The sequence below is a fragment of the Salvelinus alpinus genome, chromosome 12 (assembly GCF_045679555.1).
Source record: "Salvelinus alpinus chromosome 12, SLU_Salpinus.1, whole genome shotgun sequence".
Classification (NCBI taxonomy): Eukaryota; Metazoa; Chordata; class Actinopteri; order Salmoniformes; family Salmonidae; genus Salvelinus; species Salvelinus alpinus.
In genome coordinates, this window is record NC_092097.1 from 34,633,951 (window position 1) to 34,644,693 (window position 10,743).

The 10,743-nt window shown below is 41.8% G+C and overlaps 1 pseudogene; it reads right to left on the reverse strand.

Moving 5' to 3' along the window:
- Positions 1-5,068: 5,068 nt before the first annotated feature.
- On the reverse strand, positions 5,069-10,518 carry LOC139535285 (BOS complex subunit ncln-like; annotated as a pseudogene).
- Positions 10,519-10,743: the final 225 nt, after the last annotated feature.

A 10,743-nucleotide genomic window follows, 5' to 3' on the forward strand; every position in this document is an offset into this window, starting at 1 on the left:
CCACAAACTGTTAGGGCCTACATAAAGCTGTCCCAACAGCAGAGCTTTCTTTTCAGCACCATGGAGTGAATCCTTACCACCGCTACACCTGGCTGTCAGCGGAGCCTTGTCTCGCAGCAGGGGGGAAAAAACCCATAGCTGATATCGCCGATTTTCTTAAACAAATGTGGTTTCTACTGACAATTGAAATGTACAAACTATGGTATAAGGGAACAATGAGCAGATAAGAGGCAATCCGTAATTTCGATTAAGACATTAATGAGCGAGCTAAGACGGACGTAGTCATATCTATTGTTCAGCACTTTTGAAATGTACAGCGACAGAATTCAGAACATGTGCCATTCTTACAGTATTCTCCCTGTACACCAAGTCAGAACCGTAGGTTAAATGAAGGGGGCATTTAAGCAGACAATGAAAGCTCTTACAATATTTGATGACATTTCTCTAAAACATGGGCTACTAGCAGCTTACTACACAACATAAACTTAGTATTACTTTCTTAGCTACAGTATACATATCTCCCTGGCATCATTTATGCAGCAGCGTACAATATATTTTTTGGACTCATCTTGTTGTGCTGTGCTCACTTGAACAGGAAGGTGGCATGGCGGTCCTTCTTGTGGCAAAATGTTGTCATCAAATTGTGTCATTAACGTCTGGCATTCTCTGTATTTATGGTGCATTCAAGACAACTGGGAACTCAGAAAAAAAACAATGTTGAATCATGACGTCAGTGATTTCTGCCAGTAGATTGTCGTCATGATTAATGTTGATGACTGCTTGTCTAGATTGCTAGTATGATGCTGACATGATCAGTCCAATCAAAGCTACGGGAGATATAACGTGATTTGATGTTATTTTATCTGCGGCCAATGACCTTGAGCCTTCTTGGATGGGCACTTCTAATGTAAATCTATGGCAGCACCCAAGGGTCTTGAATTTTCTAGCTCTCCCTGTAGATTTTGCTGTGATGTAGTGTCCCCATAAGTGACAGAACACTGAGACAATCACGGCGCAACTAAAGAATACCAACCCCTATGCTCTGTTTTTTCGACTGGCTGCCCCACCACTACAGAAAGCACTGAGCTAGGCTGTAACACCTGCATTTTCGAGTTGCCTTACTCAATAAAGCAAAAAATAGTAGTTTTTTTTACATTGTTTGCAAACTGATATGTGACACTTATTAATGTCAAAATAGCATGCAAAACAGGTATTTAATATATATATATATTTATATATACAGTTCCAGTCAAAAGTTTGGACAGAGATATAAGTCTCTTCATTCAAGGGTTTTTCTTTATTTTTACTATTTTTCTACATTGTAGAATAATAGTGAAGACATAACAACTATGAAATAACACATATGGAATCATGTAGTAACCAAAAAAAGTGTTAAACAAATCAAAATATATTTTAGATTTTAGATTCTTCAAAGTAGCCACCCTTTGCCTTGATGACAGCTTTGCACACTCTTGGCATTCTCTCAGCCAGCTTCATGAGGAATGCTTTTCCAACAGGCTTGAAGGAGTTCCCACATATGCTGAGACACTTGTTGGCTGCTTTTCCTTCACTCTGCGGTGAACTCATCCCAAACTATCTCAATTGGGTTGAGGTCGGGTGATTGTGGAGGCCAGGTCATCTGATGCAGCACTCCATCACTCTCCTTCTTGGTCAAATAGCCCTTACACATGTAACAGTATAGCTTCCGTCCCTCTCCTCGCCCCGAACCAGGGACCCTCTGCACACATCAACATCAGCCACCCTCGAAGCATCGTTACCCATCGCGCCAGGGCAAGGGGAACAACTACTTCAAGGTCTCAGAGCGAGTGACGTCACCGATTGAAATGTTATTAGCGCGCACCACCGCTAACTAGCCAGCCATTTCCCATTGGTTACACACAGCCTGGAGGTGTGTTGGGTCATTGTCCTGTTAAAAAACAAATGATAGTCCCACTAAGCGCAAACCAGATGGGATGGCGTATCGCTGCAGAACCAAAAATCTAAAATTTGGACTCCACAGACCAAAGGACAGATTTCCACCAGTCTAATGTCCATTGCTTGTGTTTCTTGGCCCAAGCAAGTCGATTCTTCTTATTGGTGTCCTTTATTAGTGGTTTCTTGCAGCAATTTGACCATGAAGGTCTGATTCACACAGTCTCCTCTGAACAGTTGATGTTGAGATGTATCTGTTAATTTGAACTCTGTGAAGCATTTATTTGGGCTGCAATCTGATGGTGCAGTTAACTCTAATGAACTTATCCTCTGCAGCAGAGGTAACTCTTGGTCTTCCTTTCCTGTGGCGGTCCTCAGAGAGCCAGTTTCATGATAACACTTGATGGTTTTTGCGACTGTACTTGAAGGAATTTTAAAAGTTCTTGAAATTTTCTAGATTGACTGACCTTCATGTCTTAAAGTAATGACAGACTGTCATTTCTCTTTGCTTATTTGAGCTGTTCTTGCCATAATATGGACTTGGTCTTTTACCAAATAGGACTATCTTCTGTACACCACCCCTACCTTGTCACAACACAACTGATTGGCTCAAATGCATTAAGAAGAAAATAAATTCCACAAATTAACTTTTAACAAGGCACACCTGTTAATTGAAGTGCATTCCAGCTGACTACCTCATGAAGCTGGTTGAGAGAATGCCAAGAGTGTGCAAAGCTATCATCAAAGCAAAGGATGGCCATTTTGAAGAATCTCAAATATAAAATATATTTTGATTTGTTTAACACTTTTTTGGTTACTATATGATTCCATACGTGTTATTTCATAGTTTTGATGTCTTCACTATTATTCTATAATGTAGAAAATAGTTTTTTTTAAATCTGAAAAACCCTTGAATGAGTAGGTGTGTCCAAACTTTTGACTGGTACTGTATAGAATTGTTTTAGCTAAACAGGTGGCTCTACCCCACCTGCCCTGAATGACGGGTCGCCACTGATTAATGGTCCCCCCTTTGCTCCTATAACAGCCTCCACTCTTCTGGGAAGGCTTTCCACTAGCTGTTGGAACTTTGCAGCGGAGACTTGCTTCTATTCCGCCACAAGAGCATTAGTGAGGTCGGGCACTGATGTTAGGACATTAGGCCTGGCTCGCAGTCGGCGTTCCAATTCATCCCAAAAGTGTTCGATGGGGTTGAGGTCAGGGCTCTGTGCAGGCAAGTCAAATTCTTCCACACCAATATCAACAAACCATTTCTGTATGGACCTCACTTTGTGCACAGGGCATTGTCATAATGAAACAGAAAAGGGCCTTCCCCAAATTGTTGCCACAAAGTTGCAAGCACAGAATCGTCTTGAATGTCATTGTATGCTGTAGAGTTAAGATGTTCCCCTTAGTTCCTCACTGGAACTAAGGGGCTTAACCCGAACCATGAAAAACAGCTCCAGACAATTATTCCTCCTCCACCAAACTTTACAGTTGGCATTATGCATTTTGGCAGGTAGTGTTCTCCTGGCATCTGCTAAACCCAGATTCGTCCATCGGATTGCCAGATGGTGAAGCGTGATTCATCACTCCAGAGAACGTGTTCTCCACTGCTCCAGAGTCTAATGGCAGCGAGCTTTACACCACTCCAGCAACAACATGCTAAAAGAGGGTTCTGATTCTAGTAATAGCAATGGCCTCATGTTATGGCAGCATTGATTGTTAGTGTTGTGCCATTCCACAAAGATTGGATCAACATATAAACTGATTTATAGAGGGTTTGTTGAGATGAATTTCTTTCTAGATTGGGTGGCTCACAATACCTATAGATATAAAGTAAAATCAGCATTACTGTATAGTTAAAAATGAGGAGATATGGTGACCACCCACTGTAGCAGCACTGAAAGAAACATTTTGAAAGTGCAAATTTTAGATGTCAAATCCCCCAAAGCATTGATACAAGTTATTTCATCACTCAAATGCAAATGGGTATAGGCCTACATTTCACGTCCTGTTACCCAAGGGTCATTGAACTATTTTGACTAGCTTCTTCTAACTCAGTTTTCTATTCAGAAGAATGCCTCACTTGTTTTACCTCAGTGATTGTCACGTCTCCGGCCTCTAGGTCACCAGGCTGCTCGTTATGGCGCACACCTGTCACCAGCGTTACGCGCATGACACTCACCTGGACTCCATCACCTCCTTGATTACCTGCCCTTTATATGTCACTCCCTTTGGTTTCTTCCCCAGGTGTCATTGTTGCTTCTTTCTATTCCACTGTCATGTCTGTGCGTTGTTTGTGTTTCTTGTTTTGTATTTAGTTGCGTTTATTTATTAAAACACTCACTCCCTGAACTTGCTTCCCGACTCTCGGCGCACATCATTACAGTGATATACAAATGTACACTTTCTAAATTGCTCTTTACACTGTTGACAAACCTCAGCAATTTTAAATACATTTTCACATAAGGTGCCAAAATCAACACATTTCACAGCAATGATAAACAGTAGAACTTTAAATAGTCTGTGTGTGCATGCATGTCTGTGTGAGTGTGCCCACGTTATTGGAGACTGGGTCGCATGTGTTGAAACAGCCACTGTGTGTGTGTGGCACTCCATGAGCAGCAGGCCAGGCAGGGGGCCAGGGCTGCATCAGGGACTGCCCTGACAGGGTTGGGTCAGCTCTTTCCACTCTTCCCCTCCTGTCACAGAACAGCGCAGCCAGAGAGGGAGAAGGAGGAGGGGATGGAGCAATGTGCTTATTGGCTTTGAGCTCAGTACATTGATTTGGTCTGGGTAATGGAAGGAATGCATTGCTCTGCAGTGCACAACCCCTGACGAACACACACATGCACAAGCATACACACACAGAATCATGTAATTTCATTCATTTAGGTGGAGTTATTAAACCAAGATGCTAAATTGAATGAAACATTGGTGTCATTACACATCATCTGTGACTGATGTAATGGTTGTGTACAACTCACACTGTAATTAACAAAACAATCTGACATGTTTTTACTGTACTGTCTGTACTGTACTGTTCTGCAATCATCATGTAGAGTTTATTAGATCCAACCTCTTAATATACTTTTTAATGGATGAGTGACAGTGAGAAACGTCAGTCATCTGATAATCAACTGGAGAGTTTGGGCGACTCAGTCAGAGTCAGTCGACTAACATGCTGCCTGCGGAGCACAGACAAAACAACAGAAAGCAGAGGGCAGAATGGAAAAAGTGAACAAGAGGGAGAGGGAGAGGAGAGGGGAGGTCCCGGGGGATACAGGAAGATGAACACTCTTGCGCCAGTCGCGAGGCTGCTTCTTGTAACGTGTCAAGAATCTGCCGTCCTCCAGATGTGTCATATGTATACTGTCCAAATCCCCCAGAGAGTTTTACATTTGCCGGCCCTGCTTTCTGGTGAACAGCTAGCAGAGAGGGAGAGTGAGAATGGGAGAGGGACGAGGGAGTGTGGGAGAAAGAGAGAGCAAGAGAGAAAGAGGGAGAAATAAGCAAGAAAGACAGCAAGAGTGTGAGAGAGCAGGACAGAGAGGAGAGAGAGGGAGTTAATTACGGAAAGTTGGCAGCCAGCAGAGGAGTGAGCAGCCAGCTGTGGCAGGATACAATGGAAAGAATGAGATTAAACCCAGAAAATGCAGGGTAATAACAGTTTTTTTTTTCAAGACAAAAAAAGATGAGTAATGATCATGCTCCTCAGCCTCTGAAAACGTAACTTCCTCCCCTATCGTTTTGGCAAGATTGTCCAGAAGAGCAGACTGGTTGTAACATGGATACATCTTATCCGGTGTCCTGTGTGAATTTAAGTATGCTCTCTCTACCCTGCTGGTCATCTATGAACATTTGAACATCTTGGCCATGTTCTGTTATAATCTCCACCCGGCACAGCCAGAAGAGGACTGGCCACCCCTCATAGCCTGGTTCCTCTCTAGGTTTCTTCCTAGGTTCCTGCCTTTCTAGGGAGTTTTTCCTAGCCACTGTGCTTCTACACTTGCATTGCTTGCTGTTTGGAGTTTTAGGCTAGGTTTCTGTACAGCACTTTGTGACATCAGCTGATGTGAGAAGGGCTTTATAAATACATTTGATTGATACAGAGCATACTGGTTGTAACATGGATACAGAGGATACTAGTTGTTTCATGGATACAGAGCATACTGGTTGTAACAGGGAAAAAGGAGGGATAATCTCCTGGTCATAAGTTGTACTTTGGGGCTCTTGTTTCAGGGCTATTTATTTAGTTCTGTTTATTTATTTTTTATGTGAGACATGTTTTTGAGCAAATATTATAATCAATACATATATTTAGTCATTTATCAGTGACATTGATAGTCTACGGGGAGAGTTTTACGGCCAACTATTTGTTATATTTCCTCTCTCTCGGTCTCTCTCCCACACTTCCTGTGTGGACTGGCGCCATGGATATCACGATAATTCACAATCATTGAACCACAAATCCCAAAAACATGGATATCCTGCCAACATAAAGCCATATAAAACATTTCTTGTCACTTAAAGAAAAGCAAAGAACATCAACCTCTTGTTGTTCCCTGTCTGAAACGCAAATAATGTATTTTGTGGAATATTACTCTGAAACTACACTGTGTGATAGCAATATTGCCTGCCCTTGACATAACCTCAATGGAATTAAATGAGGAATATGTGCAGTTTCAATAGTGAAAAAATATGACTATGTTAGAAAAGAGAACATGCACCTCGGTTTAAATGGTCTTCTACGTGTCAATCAATACAAATTTCATGACTTCTCATATTGTACTCCAAAACTTGTTTCCCCCTAGAAGACTAGTGTTAATTTCTTGGTCTCGTGCACAAGCCATTGTCATGTGAGTTCAGACTTAACCAATGCAAAATATTTCCACTTATCATCCCAAACATCACTTGAAAAAAATCTATTTAGGAAAATCATGTACTAGTATTTGGACACTGTCTGCTAGTTTATTTACTTAACATTAGGTTGGTAACTGATCTGAGCTTAAGAAACCAGGTATATAAACATATCTTGCTGACTTCAGATATGTACCGCTACATGGATTTTCCAAGAGAAGGCCTAGGTCGAAAGGGTAAGGGGACAAGGTAGTGTAAAAATAACTGATTTATATTTAGTCTTTGGCTCCCTCTGTTGGATGTACTAAATACCAGCATACAGTCTACTACTGTTCTTACAAGTCAATGGTTCGTTTGTATACTGTTTACAGCATCACCTGATCCCGACTTTGGTTCCACGTCATAGCAGTGATTTATGAAGGTTCTACTCCTACTACTTCAGTATTCCAGTCTCATCCACCAGATGTTTTTGTTGTAGAGCCTCAAACGCTGACATGCAAAACCTATTGTGTGAAAGGTTGAAAAATAAAGTAGATGTAATTGCTAATTAAATAAGAGGGTTGTTTATTGGAAACGATTTTATCTCATCATAAACACAACTTCCATGAGTCCTTAAATGATAGAACTAATAGGTTACTGAAGTCAAAGACAATTTCAAAAACAATAAACAAAATATGTAAAATAATAATTGACAAAAATGAATTGCCCAAAATCCTCAGCGTGATTAAACGTACTGATTTGTCAGAATTCTTAAAACCTCAGGGTGCCAAACTAAAATCAGATTTTGGTGCAGAAAGTCCAGAACAAAACTATAAATGCAACAATTTCAAAGATTTTACTGAGCTACAGTTCATATAAGGAAATCAGTCAATGGAAATAAATTAGGCCCTAATATATGGATTTCACATGACTGGGAATACAGATATGCATATGTTGGTCACAGATACCTTTAAAAAAAAGTTGCGTCATGGGGCCGTGCATTATCATGAAACATGAGGTGATGGCGGCGGATGAATGGAATGACAACAGGCCTCAGGATCTTGTCACGGTATCTCTGTGCAATTCAAATTGCCATTGATAAAATGCAATTGTGTTCAAAACTGTTGGAAAAGCATTCCAGGTGAAGCTGGTTGAGAGAATGCCAAGAGTGTGCAAAGCTGTCATCAAGGCAAAGGGTGGCAATGAAGAATCTCAAATATAAAATATATTTTGATTTGTTTAACACTTGTTTGGTTACTACATGATTCCATATGTGTTATTGCATAGTTTTGATGTCTTCATTATTATTCTACAATGTAGAAAATAGTACAAATAAAGAAAAACCCTGGAATGAGTAGGTGTGTCCAAACCTTTGACTGGTACTGTACCTTTTGATGTATGTTGACATTTAACAGCTCCCACTGTCTAGACTAGTCTGCATGACGATATAAGAATGTGGTTAAGTAGGTATGACACAAGACAAGTGTTAGGGGGGCTACCTCCCTACTGTAGAAGCTAGGTGGACATGTAGTGACTAAAGTTTTTAGGGTAAGGATACTTTATGTTTCTGACTTGGGATGGTTGGTCTTGGTCTAGGTCTCGATAGTTCTGGTCTTGACACCATATCTGTAAGAAGATCAGGTGAACCAGCAACTCATTGGTATGGTCCATATTCTTCTCTATTAACCTCTTGGTACACAGGAAGTTATACTTCCCACTGCCAGTCAGGGAAAAAAGAAGATGGTATCTAGAAATAAAAGAAAACGAGTGTCATTTCAAATGCCCAAACATACCCTGAAAACCTGACTAGCATTTTTGATTATATAAGGTCCTAAGGCCTATTTCTGAAATTTGATGATATTTGAAACGTAATACAAATGTAATATATGATATGTGATTAATACTTTTCGTATGATCTATAAATAGTGATAATATATAATATAAATAATAATAATATATGCCATTTAGCAGATACTTTTGTCCAAATCAACTTAAAGTTATGCGTGCATGCATTTTACATATGGGTGGTTCGGTGAATTGAACCCACTATCCTGGCATTGCAAGCGTCATGTTCTACAAACTGAGCTACAATTACTCATTAATGATCTGTAAAAAAAAAACTAAAAGATACTGTGTGTGTGTAACTCAGGGAGGCTGGCTGTGGTGGTTGTTGTAAAGTTTCTGGAAGAGACGGACCAGCTCAAGCAGGACGGTCACTCCGCTACCGTTGGAGTCTGCTCCATGACAGCCACTGTTTCACACACACACACACACACACACACACACACACAATGTGAATAAATGTATATTTCACTAGTGCATACACAGTGTGATGTTGACTTACTGGTGTAAGGCCGTATGAGTCACAGTGGGACGAGATTACTATGGTGGGCACATCCTCTCCAGCACCAGGAAGTACACCCTGAAGGCACAGTGACCAATCACAATCTGTACACAAGTCTGACATGGCTATGTTGGGACCAGTAGGCCTAATACAGTATTTCACATCCAATTATCCTTTTGAAACCAAATTGCATGATTCATGCATGCATAATATGCCATAACAATTAGCTGATGTCCTTGGTCATAGACAGGGTTGGAGAGACATACTCACCTCCAGAGTGATGATTGTGTTGTCAGTGATCGGCTTGATGGGCTTGGTGTTGCTCACTAGAATCTGAAATAGGGTGGCTGTGACCATACTACGGTACACTGTCAAGACAGAATGAGAAATTCAGTAAAAGAGAGAGGGAGAGAGAACAATTCAAGCTGTGATGTATGAAAGATGCTGAACCAATTAAATGTATGACTATTCAAATCTCATTTTACATTGCGCTATATGCACTCCTCCTCCTCCCTCTTCTCCTTCCTCAGTTTCTACCCCTTTCTTTCCTCGCCCCCCTCTCCAAACCTACTCTCCAGACCCTCCTCCTTTCACCTCGGACCAGTATAGAGGAGGTGCGGGTGGCTGCGGCCTGCTTGACCTCTTCGGACATATAGAGGAGCTGCTCGTCCTCCATTCTCGCATATACAGGAATGATGGTAGACTGCAGCAGCGCTTCGCTCTCACTCACCATGAAGCTCTGTATAGACGCAAAGGGTTAACGTTATATTGGCGTAATGTGCCACACATCCAGAAGAACTTGTCAGGTGCCGGGTAGAGAAACAGACGATGGCATAAACCCGAAGATTGTTGTATACTCCCAAGTGATGGATATTAAAACAGAACGGACCCCAAACCCTGATATAAAGTCTAACCTACCTGTATGATATCCTGGGGGATGGTGGACATGTTTTTTGGGGAGCAGGAGGAGTACAGATGCAGCACTCTGCCTCAGCACCCCCAGCTTTTGCTTCATGGTGAAGTCCGGCAGCTTCATGACGACACAGCGTCGTGCTAACACCGGTTCGTCTGCTGAGCGGGCCTCCGCCTGCACTGTGGCACCGCGACAACCTCCACAGCCCAACACAGAGGTCACAGGTCAAAACACAGGCCTAAACTTAACTGCGGAGCTGCACTAGAATTGTTTGAAATAATAAAATAACGGGTGTAAACTTTACACTGGTGCAGATACTAAATAACTCTGGCCAAGTGACCCTACCATGTTTTTCCTGCTGTACGTTGTACTGCTGCATCCTATAGGCAGTGAACTCATAGGAGGATACAGCAGGCAACGTGTAGGCATGCAGTAACTGAACACACAGCAGGAGTAGTGCAGCCACTCAGGACAACATTCTCATTAACATGGCTTCACGTCCTGATGATATCCCGAACTGTCCTGTCACAGGAGCCGCTGTCCATCATCTGTCTCTGGGGATAAAGTCAGGCTAATCACCCCCTCTTCCCTCTTCCCACCCTTCTGACCTGGCCCATAGTCACTGTCACACCCCCTTTCACTGGTGTAGGTAATTACTGTACACGCCCCTGGTCATTGGGCAATAGCTTACAATTTGCTCTCAACATTTTTTTTT